This window comes from Crassostrea angulata, chromosome 8, assembly GCF_025612915.1.
Source record: "Crassostrea angulata isolate pt1a10 chromosome 8, ASM2561291v2, whole genome shotgun sequence".
NCBI classification, from domain to species: Eukaryota; Metazoa; Mollusca; class Bivalvia; order Ostreida; family Ostreidae; genus Magallana; species Magallana angulata.
The window spans coordinates 5,034,527-5,048,350 of NC_069118.1; the positions used below are offsets into that span (position 1 = coordinate 5,034,527).

The 13,824-nt window shown below is 32.8% G+C and overlaps 1 long non-coding RNA gene and 1 pseudogene across 1 annotated transcript; both read left to right on the forward strand.

Moving 5' to 3' along the window:
- The first annotated feature begins 4,650 nt into the window (after positions 1-4,650).
- On the forward strand, positions 4,651-9,205 carry LOC128161311 (piggyBac transposable element-derived protein 4-like; annotated as a pseudogene).
- Positions 9,206-11,677: 2,472 nt separating this feature from the next.
- On the forward strand, positions 11,678-12,736 carry LOC128160188 (uncharacterized). The gene is made up of 2 exons (XR_008240250.1): positions 11,678-12,279; positions 12,369-12,736. It is a non-coding gene; the product is annotated as an uncharacterized LOC128160188 (long non-coding RNA).
- The last annotated feature ends 1,088 nt before the right edge of the window (positions 12,737-13,824 follow it).

A 13,824-nucleotide genomic window follows, 5' to 3' on the forward strand; every position in this document is an offset into this window, starting at 1 on the left:
ATGGTGGAATCGAAATTAAAGTTCCCAAACGCAATGTGCCATTTTTTAAAAGTTGTGAATTTTACTTTGACAGTCTTTCACCTTAATACTACCAAACTTCATGCGCAAGCCGAAGTTAAAATCGGGACGGGTTATACACAGATGTTTTACAAATTAAATAGGTGTTTCATTGGCTTCCAGTCTACTTGCGGTATGACTCGTCTCTAAAGGAATTTGCCTTCTTCTTCGTTGGCTCTTTAGTTCCTTAAACTGAATTTAAATTTTAAACAATGCATTGTAAGCAAAATCTATCAAAGATTATACATTTTGGAAGCTTTGAGTTGACTTAAATGTTAATGTTCATAATTTCCAGCTTAGTTGGAATCAGGCTTGGGGTGAATTAAATTGTAAAATAATGCATTACATTACCATTACTTCACGAATTAGGGCATTAGATTACCATTAACATTACTTAATTTTCTGGAAGTAATGGATTACATTACCATTACATGAGTTAATTAATGCATTACCATTACTTTGTGAAAAGTCAATAAGTTTTAAAAAAGTAATTTAAAAACTAAATAAAGATTTTCTGTAAATATTTCATAAATAAAACATGCTTAAAATATTTACAGGTTAATGTGCATGTTCACTATCAGGTTCAAATTTAATGCCTGATACAAGATTGCTGTTGCACTTGTAGTTCTCAAAGTAAGGTTGGTCCCGTAACGTTTACACGCTAATGGCGGAGTTGACAATCTCTTATTTATGTCTCTGATTTTTGGAGTATGATTTTTAATGGAAGGAACGGTTGTGTCGTAATTCGTGTAGGCGATGCACGAGTTTACACAAAAAAGTAGTAAGTTGCGAACAGATTTAATTTTACCTATTAATTTTGCAAATCTTTTTATTGTCAAAGTTCTTGGAATCTTATTGAAAATAAAATATTTTTAACGTCAGGTGCCTGTGTTTGTTATCGGTATACAAGTGTTCACTTTGTTTGTTAATTCAACAGTTTTAGAGTTTTCGGGGTTTTCATAAAACCTTTATTACGGATACCGTCCGACTTGTGGATTTTCCCTTGGATCACAAAATTGATTTAAATTATCTACTTTGATATAGTTGTTTGATTTTCCCGGTTAGTAGTAATTTTAAAAAAAAATTCCTTGGGGTCTTATTTTACATAATATACCATCGTGTCAATTTTCTACAATTATGAAGGCCGGAATTGAGTAAAATTTAGACAAAGTATCAGACAATGGCAAAAAAGTCGAATTAACATAGATTGTAACAACTAATTCAAACTCATAAATTTTGGAAGCATATTCGAGGAAATCCAGGACAATTACAAATTCAAACTTTCAAGACCCCGTCTTTCAGTACTCTCAGTACTTTGATTCTACTTTCATATATTAAATCTATTCTTCTTACGGAGATCAATACAGTCTAATAATGGTCAGGACTATCTAGCTCTCTTATTTTCATTTTAAAATTTTTAAAGTTCATAGATCTATTACATGAAATGCTTTTATTCTACAAAATATAAGATAATGTGTGCGTAATTTTTAAGCGATTTTATAGGTACAATTAATTAGATATCTGTATCCTTAAAGACTATTTACAATGCATATCATAAAGTTTCTGGCCTTACCTGAGTTTCCCAGAGTTGCAATGAAGATCAAAATCACAAAAAGAGAACTGCAAGAATTCTAATTGAGCTCAGTATCATTGTCATCCTTAACAAAAAACTTATAAACAAAAATCGGTTAAGATATGTGATCACACATAGTACAGATAGCTGTCCGTTCAAAGAAATATCAGTCGAATATAATTTCTTCTTTAAATTACCCTGTGAGAAGTTATTGATTAAAATATCTTTTTTTGCAAGATGATTCGTGTTAACATTGTCATGCTACAAATTAAAAAAAACCATATTATTCAACAGCCGTTTACAAACTAGAGGATGGTGATGTTTATTAGCTGTTTACTAAGAAAAATGTCGTAACATATAGTTTATTCATTAAACGTGTTTATAGATCAAACAATCCACCATTGGGAACTGCTATTCACAAATCTCATAATCTTTATTGACACTTTGTAAACGTGAGAAAACCAAGAAACGCTTAAAGATCAATTAAACGGTTCTATTAAAGTTGGTTATTGAAAATAGAAATTCAATTTTTCTTACGTTATTCTTATAGATAACAGACCTGCAAGTGATCTAAAACTCTTTACTTGAAATAAATTATAATTCATAAAGTATAGATTAAAACTCCACGCATGGCGTATCTTTTTCTGTTTGGAGATAGAATTCATCTGAGATGATTGAAGATAAAATTGCAATTTATTTGATTTAACCACAAATCTTTATTTTCGTTAAATATTTTAACAATTTTTCATATACTAGGACAATCAGACTTCACAGGTCCAAAGAAGTATAGATTCCTACCCCACTTACACTAAATGCCGTTATCCATTTTACAACTTTAGGAATTATGAATCAAAGATATTCATCCTATATTTCTAAATAGCTCAATAAAGTGAATATATAAATAAATAGCCTTAATTTACTCTGAAAATCGCAATATATACAGAAGGAAACAATTTGCGGTAAATGATTACAAGCACCCTTAATCCATTTTTAACTTTCGTAGTCATGATATTTTAAACAATATGCCAGACAACTTAAACCCTAGAGTGTTCTACATTTGCGTTGCAAAGTCATTTGTGGAGATCTTTAAAGTATGCATTGCATCATGTTATACACCAGAAGCCATGTTCATAAAAGTATCTAAAGATCTATCTTAAGACATGGCCTAGCATATGTGTCTTAATCTTCATCTATTGACAACTCTTAGACATTTCTTAGATATAAACTGAATCTTTCTTAGACGTAATCTAAATTAGAAACTCTTAGATTGACAATTCGTTTTAAATAGTACCTGTAAACACCTCGGTGGTATAGATGCGTGATGATCCTGTCATCAGGTGGATCCTCCTTCCTCGGTTGTTTCGGCGCCGTCCTCGACAACCTCCAGAGGTGCGCCGACTGGGGTGATCAGCTCCCAGCCCGGGACAATCCAGCTATCCGCGTGTGTACCGATCTTACATGCACAATTGTCTATAAATGTTTTCAAGACTGTCCGTCTCGACGTCTCCAAAACCATAGCGATGCCATTGATAAACTAAGTAAACTGGCATATTTAAGTTAATGAATAACAAACTCGAAACCCCCTTTCCGAGAAGCAAATTTAAACTTTATTAAATATTGTCCCTCGCTACCCCCCTCCCTCAATGTATAAGATTCCGGAAATAATTCATTCATATATTGTTCGTATTATATTATAGATGAAAATAAAACAAATTTGATAGGTGGGTATACTCAGTGATTTCATAAATGCTGTATCTTCCGATAACATTCAAATACATATGAATCTAGATCTATTGTTTGTGTGCTTATTTATATTTATAAGTGCTATTACATGGTTTATATATCAGTTTCTCTTCTTTAAAAAGTGGTGGTTCACAGCCTCTATGTATACCTGTGAGTTAATTGAGCATAAGATGTCTTATTGACTTTAAAGTTGGGATATCTTAAAGTTAAGATGATTTTTAAGGGATTAAAAGCTGCCCTTGTCCGACAATGCGCATTCAAAATGAAGAGCAAAAAATCATTTTAAATTTTTAACTATGATTTATTTGTTAAGTTTTTAATCATTTGTCTTTAATTACTCCTGTTTTTCCGAGGATTTGTATTTTCTTTTGATATCTAGTTCTTTATCATACGATATAAAATAAGCGAGTAAACTTTTAATACATGTATTATCAAAGTGCTTCCAAATGCGTCAATGGGGGTTAAAGGGTTACTAATTACTACAGCTCGAAAGCACCTATTAAAATTTAAAAAAATCCCCGTAATTATTAAGTAAACAAGTAATACACCACTTTTTATAACATCCTTGATATTTTTATACATGTTTCATGTGATTTTTTTAGAAGAACAAAATTATAAACATGGTTCAATAGTATTACGTTGTTGTACATATATTTTTTAGTTTTCATCCACGCCGTGTAGGCTAGTATCGATTGCATTACGTATTTATATTTGTATATAAAACTAAAATGGACCAAGCTAGTAACTGCTTCTTATAATCATATATAGTTTGTCAACATTTTATAAAATACGAAGTCTTTTGACGAGATCACAACAAGTTTAATTTATCTCCCTTTTCCGTTACTACGCTACAATGTAAACATTGAACAAGCGCGGGATTTCCGAGTTTGACAATAGAAATGGAGAACAGTTCATCGGATGACGATAGCGATACTTTGTCTGAGGGTTCAGATCTCCAGCTTTTTAGTGAACATGACTTTTCATCGGACACAGACAGTGACGATGATACACAGCAGACAGAAGTCATCAATGGAGCCTGACAGCCAACAAACAGAAGCAACTGATGATGACTTCTGGTCTTACGATCTCCACCCGGTGGACATAGCACCATTTACTGAACAAGTAGGCCCAGATCATACTTTACTGCCTGACGATAACTTGTTGAAGTATTTTTATCTTATGATAAACGAAGATTTCTTTGAAACCGTGGCTCAGGAGACGAACAGATATGCAGAACAGGAAATGACTCGCAAAGGTTCCCGCGATTTGATTTGGTACCCCACACCTAGCCCAGAAATGAAAGCTTTCTTTGGACTGAATATCATCATGGGAATAAATCAGTTACCTCGCATCGATATGTACTGGTCGGAAAACCCATTTGTTGGTAAGTAAAACAGGCACGTAGCATCGTTTTTGAAAGTGGGGGGGGGCCAGACCCATCCAAAAAATCTTGACAAGCAAAAAAAGGGAAATTTAAAGTTTTCCAAAAATCTTCAAAATCCTAATCCGTGCGGGGGGGGGGGGGGGGGGGGGGGTTAGGCTCAGCTCAAAAAAAAAAATTCTTCCTTACCTCCTTACCAAAAATTTTTCCCTCCAAATCATCAAATTCCTAATCCGTGGGGGGGGGGGGGGGGGGGGGGGGGGGGGGGGGGCGGTAACTTCAATTTGACTACTCATTTCCTAATTTTCATACCAATTTTTTACTAACTTTCAAAAAAGTGGGGGGGCCAACTCCATTATACTTCATTTTTTTAGATGTAAATTTTAAAAAATTTGCTGCTGCGAGAAAAAGTGGGGGGGGGGGGGGGGCCAGGCCCCCCCTGGCCCCCCCTGATGCTACGTGCCTGTAAAATATATGATTTGCATTGCATATATTGCAAGAAATTTACTATAAAGCTAAACCGCTTGTACGATATAAAATACACAAACTTATATTGAAAAAAAAAATAGAATAACAAAAACCACAAAAACAACCTGCTACACAGAAAGAGAAAATTTAAATAATATACCCCCTAAGAATTAATATTTTTGGTTTTCATTCTCCCAGGAAATGAAGGTTTCAAGAAATGCATGACAAGAACAAGGTTTGAAAAATTGCTGCAGTATCTGCACATAAATGACAACCAGGCTCAAGCACCTGCTTGATCACCGAATTATGACAGGTATCATACATGGTTTTGCTTTGGTTTATACAAACTAATTTCTTTTTGTGAGGGAACTTGATATATTTTTGTTTGCTATTATTAATTTTTCGTAAAGATTGTAAAGACGCATTTGTTAAAAAAAATTAGCAAACAGAAAAGAATGTGCTAAAATATTCACATCGAACAAATACTGGAAACAATTTTTATATGATTCATTTCCTTTTGTAATAAAACTTGGTCCCCCAGTATGAGTGATTCCAACCGAAACGTGGATTGCACAGGGAGAAAAGTAAAAAAAAAAAAACCCAGAAGAAATGTAAACTGGATCATTTTATCTTCAAGTTGTTTGAAAGTAATATAAATTGTATTTGGTTTTGATTTTCATAGCTTACTTCTATTCACATACCATTTTACTTAGAAAATAACATGAACAACCAGATGTAAATGACATATCCTAAGTCACAATCAGTGGAGTCTTGGCATGTCAAGTTTTGGACCATGGTTTAGAGTTTTGACTGAAACCGAAATATCAAAACTAGAATACAAAACTACTAACTCAGTGAACAAGTATATTACATGTATACACGGATGCAGATATTCTGTTTGCCAGGGAAGGGGTGGGTGGGTTCCAAGATCTATTTTTAGTTACGGTACTTTACTATGTGAACTATATAACTTTGAATTTTTCAAAGGGGTGTAGGCTTGCAGTTGAAATCCTCCACCACCCCCTCCCCAAATACATTTTAGAATACATGTTTTATTACATTTCAGACTTCATAAAATCAGACCACTTATCGACATGACAAGAGGAAATTTCCAGAAGTTTTACAAACCAGGGAAGTGTCAGAGTATAGATGAAGGAATGATAAGGTACATGTCATGGCATTTCATCCTTGCTCTTTTTCTATCCGCTTTCTAAACGCAACTTGTTAGCATTATGCTAGTGAGAGCTGCTTGGGTCCTGGCCTTGATTTCCAGTCAAGCCATATATTTTCATTATATTTATATGTTCATTCTTCCTTTCCTTCCACATTACTTTATCCAGTATGTATACATTTGCCTATATTATGATTCAATTTTCACATTCTTACAGGTATAAGGGACACCATTATGCACAGCAGTACACGCCAGGAAAACCAATAAAGCGCGGTCTAAAGGTATTTCAATATTTATAACTTTTGTAATCTTTATATCTTTTTTTCAAAACGTTGGATTCCCTAAGTGATCATTATTTTAAAAAAAATATTTTAAAAGTTTTATTTAAAAAATAAAACCCAGAAAGTTTACTGACACTTTTGATGTGAAATTGAAAAAATATTGAAATGTTAAATATCATAAATGTTATGACATGGAAACTTTATTTTCATGTAGATATGGATGAGATGTGAACCAAGTGGCTACACCAAAGATTACAGAGTGTATCTTGGTAAACATGACTCAACGGATGGCCCATCACTAGGGGAACGAGTCGTCAAACATTTATGCAAGCCACTGAAGTGGAAAGGTCATCATGTGTTCTTCGAAAAGTAAATTGATTATTGTCAGAATGTCTGTCTGTTTACATGCAAGTTAAAATGTCTTTTTATGAATAAAGGTTATAAGAATTTCAGAGTTTATGCACCATAAATTTGCTGTGACACAGAATAGGTTTTATCAGTTGTGTGTTTTATCTAATTTTTATTTTTGGGGGAGGGGGGGGGCAACTTTTTCTAGAGATGCATGAAATGCTTCAATGCTACTTCATTTATTTGCAGGAAATGTGACACATTTATGTTCTTGTGAAATAGAAAACTTTTGTATACTTCTACTATATCTCTACTAGTATGTATCTGCTATATTGACAAATATGTAAACCAATGGCAAAAGTTTTGAATTACAATCTTGACCCTGTTCATACTACTCCATTTTTAGGGGATTATTTACATATGTTTACATTCTATCCTATCATAGTTGCTCGAGACTGAAATGGGAATGGGTAAACTATTGTCTCTGATTATTAAATTAAGTTTGATGTCTCATTTTGAAATGACTAAATTTATAAAAGTAACATACAATTACGTGTCTCGTGCATGCCGTCATATTTTAAACGACTTTATAAAAAATCAGAATCAGTCCATCAGTCATATGACTTTTTCTTAATCTTATTTTATTAAAATATTGAAATTAAGGTAGTATGGGACACTTCCATGTTGTGACGTATTGTTTATCGAAATAAACAATAAAACCAAGTGTAATTATATAAGTAGCTAGTTTCTTTTCCAATATTGTCACCTAACAGCTTAGCGTAGAGAGTTAGAGGGATTGCTACGAAAATGAAAGTCATGAGGTCGAATCCTGCTGGGGATTTTATAATTTTTACCTCTCAGATAGAATATTTTTAAAAGCTATTTTTTGGTTAAATAATGTGAAATTTGAAAATTTTAAACCGTTGAAAGTATGTCAATTATAATGTATTTCAATCCACATTAATATTGACAGATGTCCCATACCACCTTAAGTTCATTATATTGTTGGTTTTCTTTTCCCTCAGATATTTCACTTCTATTCCTCTTCTCCAAACTCTTGAATCCTACGGTGAATATGGTTGCGGGACTATAATGGCAAACAGGAAAGGGTTTCCCTCACAGCTGAAGAACCCACACCTTCCTGAGAGAGGATATGTTGAACAGATGCAACATAATAACCTTGTTGCCACCGTATGGAATGTTGCTAAACCTGCACGTAGTTTTTATGTGGTAAAATAGGTGTTGTATTTGTAAAAGTCTAGGTTCAGTGCTTATCTCTTTTACGTGAAAAAAAACAATGGATATTAGCGAGAGTAAACATGTTTTCAAATGATTCCAAAAGACAGGTTTATTTAATTTTTCATATAAATTTAATCTCAGGTTCACATTGCATCTACAACAACTGACCCTCTCGGAGATGGCCCAGCTCTAAGAAGGGTTCGGGGTGGTGGTGTTATCATCATTCAGCGCCCGCCTGCAGTTGAGCACTACCAACAGCACTACTATGGTGTAGACAGATCACAGCAATACAGATCCAAGTGTCCAGTTGGCCGTCCATCCAAAAAGTTTTGGAAGTATCTGGTCAACTATATTTTTGAAATTTCTCTGATCAACACATTCCTTCTTTGGTTTGAGACCCCAGTAACAAGAAAACCAACAAAACATTTCTCTATGGTGGACTGCAACTTGTCTATCGCGGAGAAACTTATTGGTGATTTCTCTAGCAGAAAGCAGGCACCTTCGTGTGGAAGGGGAGTTGCAGGTATAAGTGTTGCTAACATCAACCGGCACATCAGCACAAAGTTGACAAGACCGCGAGGAAGATGCAAACAGTGCAAGAAGAATGGCAAAAGAAGTGACACATTTTTTGGTTGTAGCATTTGTAATGTACATCTGTGTAGAGGAGCTTGTTTTCAGGCCTATCACACTTATCATCACTTGCTTATGGAATGCGTTTATATATCATGTAATGTCTATTTATAATTGCATGTTTTGTTCAAATAATATGCGTCTACTTTATTTGGTGGCTCTAAGCACTTATCTAATCAACTCAAATGGTTTGCATTTTTTCAAAGGTGATTTTGTCGTGTACCATGTATTTTTAAAACCTAAATCTAAAAAAATAATCTAAATATGTTATTGAAAAGAATTAAACTATTCATCACTGTGTGTTGGTAACTGTTGCCATGACAACCATTTTTAATTTATGTACATGTATTTAATATTTCTATTGTATACTAAAGCTGAATTCTTTATTCATTGATTTTCTTGAAAAATTGGTTTCTTTCAATTTGAATTTTGTTGTATTCATAATGAAATAATTTTATTGATAAGCTTGTGGTCTTGTTGCTATGGTAACTATTGTTTCTGCGTTTTCAAGGATGTATAATGAGAAAAAAATATTTATCGTCGGTAACATTATATACCACATTGTAGACTGTTATTGCCTTTTTGGGGTCACTAAAGACACACTTTGAAACTTTATAACAATTGTTTGTTGTTACTTTTATTTTGATCAGAAAATGCCAAATGTTGCGCAAAGCAACATAAAATAAGTTGTTTCAAATTGTTTTGATTAGAACTCCAGCTGTTCAATAATACTTTACAAAGTATTTTTCTGTAGAATATTCTGTATATTACTTTATCGTCTATATGGTATCAAAATATTCCACTATTCAATGAAAAATCTATGAAAAAATATTTTTTTTATGATTTAAGCCCAAAACGTTGCTATGGCAACCGCATATTTGACTTTGTTTAATCAAATTTAAAATCTGCAAAAAAATGTGTTTCGTTCCATATATAGTTATTTGAGTAAAAAAATAACCAGTATTAAGTTAAATTCAATTTGTTATTATATAACTTGATTTTGGTAAATTGTGAAAAGTTCTGGGGGTTAAAGGGTTAAACAAACCGATCGATACTGATAGGTAGGTAATAGCTATACTTGTCTCTGACAAGGATAAGCATTTTCTTGCTAATTTGGTGATTTTACCACAATGTTACATAAATCTGTGTATTAAAGAAATTTGGTTCACATATTTTGCATTGAAGTAATGTTTTAGAAGACATTTTAAAAATTATTTCACCTTTAAAGTTTCGATACGTGCAACGCCGTCGAGCTGTGTGTTTTATATTGGTGTATGCATTACACCAAAGCGTTACGCTAGGTCCGTTTACCAGTTAAGTCAGATATTTGTTGACCACAAGAAAAATAAAAAACAATATTCTATTGACTTGATAACCACTTACTGTGGTCGACGGATGTCTTCCGCATATAGAAATCACTTTTTTCCTGCCTTCCAAATAAAAATTAAAATCACTGCGTCAACCTTGCGCCTCCCTTTAATTTACCTTCGTTGTAATGCCTTATAGAAGTCTTACACGAAAAGAGAACACAAACTCAGAGGGAACACAGTAATCCATTACAAAATGCTTTATTTAGGTCTTACAAATGGCAGTAGACCACTATAAATCTGTGCAATAGCTTTGTTTGTACTATTCGTAGTGATCCATGATGATGCATTCAACCCAGTTCTTCTATTATCTGGCAGTTGTGACATATGAATAAGAATTATAAACATTAATTCACAGTGGTGTTTAAGAAAACAGTTTGTCTTACGTGTTGGCAAAACTAAACACAAAACCAAATCTGTCATGACGAAAGACAAATGAACTCACATGTAATTATCATATCACTTCAATCAGTCTTTATGCATCATTTAGAAAACAATACGTGTGCAAAAACGTTCACGCTACATGTATTTAAAAAAAAGAAGTTTTTTTTTCTGTTTTACGCCTACAAAAAGATGAGTAGATTTATCACACTGCATGTTACTAGATATTTGCACATATTTTTTTTAACATTTTTAACTTGTACTGTGAAAGTGTAGTTCATTTTTGGAATGTATTAATTATGTCCTTAAGATAAAAATACTTGAAATTTTATAAACATAACATAAAATGAAATAAAAGCTATCCTGAACTGCATTGTATTCATTATTAAAAAACCCTCAAGTTCAAAACAGAGTTTTAATATAAAATTTTCATGATATGATTTTGGGATTTTTTTTGTACAGTCATTTTATCTTTTGATTGTGAGGTGGTTGATGATAGTTCTCTCCTTTGTTAGTCTAAATTGTAATTTTAAGATATTTAATCGAAAAAAGAAACCAATTGTTACTTAATATTCTACATCAATCGAAAAAAAAAAGAATTTTAGATTAGATTTATATTATTTTTTTGTCGATATTTATTTGCAAAAAATTTACATGAGTCCAATATCCCTTCTTCATGATTTAGTTATACTTGTGCAACAATGTAATAAGACACCTTTCCCTTTTACAGTATTACTGGTTAAGGATACAACATTGTCTTTTCCGTTCTCTTTAAAATTCAAAACGAGTAAAATAAAGTTCTTAAAACTTCACATTAGTTTTATGGTAAGTTGAATAAGGATGCCCTTTTACGCCACAGTGTTGTAATACCCAACATGACTGGTATACATAGATGTACAGTATTTGATCTGATAGCTGTTTCCCCTTACATTACACGATACATCTACATGTACATCCCCGTATACAGGCCAATCTAAACAGTCGAGAGATCGGGCGATAAAAATGAACAGGCGATACGGGTTAACAGGTCAAGCTCGATAACAGTATTCAATGAAATACTCTCTGTACTACAACGTGCACTGTACAGATTCATAAAAGATGATGAAGGATAAACAGAGTGAAAAAAAATCCGAGTATAATTAAAATACGTATACCTATTTTGAGCTCTTAGATAAATCATCAAAGGATGATTTACAAACAGTTTCTAAAGTAAAAGGATACGATGTACTTCAATGTTGTCCTCAGACGGGAAAAGGAATAATACTTGTCTTTGTAAATTTATTCCAGCTACAGTCGACGCTTTTATAACGATGCAATCCAGGTAATTCAACATTCTGCGGTGTTAAATATATTACATATTTGGATTCTGTATGCGATTTGCTTGCAAACTATGGACTACACTACAAATTCTATAAAGTTTTCAACAACCATGAACTCGCCTAATGATGGTGCAAACGCATGGTCAGTTGGGATTGCCTCCCTTTTCGGACTGGTTGTTTTATTCGTGGCTGGTGCGTGTATTTTTATGTATATTGTGTCCCGCTGTAGAACTTCCCTACAAAAACAAAAATTAAGAAGTATGTACGAGAAACTTACAGATCATCAGGAGGATATGGAAGATGGCTATTGCAGATTAAAAGGTAACAGAAAGAAACACTTCGTTATTTCTCCCACATCATTATAAACTATGATACATTGTATTAATCATTATAATGTATTTTTATTTCAGATGTATCAAGAAAAACGACAGAAAGTTGACAGACAAATTTTTTTTGTTATTCTAACAATAATGTGTAGTTTTATAGTTTTGACATTCAATGAGCATAGGGGGGAAACTTACAAAATTGATGTGAATTAATCCTTGGTGTACATTTTGAATGTTGTGTTGGGTTTTCGAGACCACACGTACATTTCTAACGAATATGATTCTTAAGGAAGGAAACTGAAAAAGACGAATCAGCTCCATGATTTTGTATAGCATGTATTTTATTTATCATTGTTTATCTCTATGTTTATTTATATATCAATTTATTTCATGTTTCGGTGTATATCATAAAAAATATCATAAACAAATTAGATGCATACTTAAACAATCAATGTGATATTTTATGTAAATTCATGACGGAAGCATCTGATACTTGCTACTAGATCAAACGTGTAAGATTTGATGCTAATGCAGCTATTTGGTTTGATGGCATTAACCCTGTTTTACATTTGATGAAGTTATAACAACACAATGGATACCTTTGGAGCACATGTACAATCCAAGACAACATATACAAAGGGAAATTAATTCAATCTGAAACAAAACACAGTAAACTTATTTTATGGGTGTGTCTCGATGTACACCGCTATTTGATTCTGCGATATATTGTATAGCTTCATTTAAACAAATTTATAGAAATAAGGTCTATTTGACAATATAATGTTTTTAGATCACCTAAGCTGAAAGCTCAAGTGAATTTTCCTGATCACATTTTGTCTGTCGTTCGTCTATCCGTATAATTTTTCACATTTTCTACATCTTCTCCAGAACTACTGGGCGAATTTCAACCAAACATGACATAAAGAAACCTTAGGCAATGGGAATTCAAATTCGTAAAATTAAAGACCACGCCCTTTTTCAAACTCTTGAAAATCTTCTTTTCAGTAACTAATCGGCTAGTACTGCTGAAACGTATGTAAAAGCATTCTCAGGTAGTGTTCATTCAAGGTATTGAAAATTATTATCCCCAGGGATACGGTTGGAACAAAAATGAGTCGATTTTGCCATATGGAATATATATATATTTTTATTCATACAGGATTTACAAGCTTAATACTACATTGTCCAGATAGTTTGTATTTTGATTCCATTAAGCTGATTTGATTTTACCTTTTGTTAATCGTTCCTCAGACGAGCATGTGTCCAACGGACCTCTTGTTATTTCCAAAGCATTTATTTCATTGCAAATAACCTAATTTTTTGTTTCATATTTGCAAAATTAATGAACATTCCAATGAATGACAAAAGGTTATATACATTGTATATATTTTTTGATGTAAGCACCTTTCATTTACTTTATCTTGACTTTAAAGGTTTAGAATATTAATGAATTCATAAATGATATGTTACGTTTTTCATAAATGTCCACGTACTAGATATATTTTTTGTTGGTGTGTTTAGGATGTGGTGTTGAATAGGA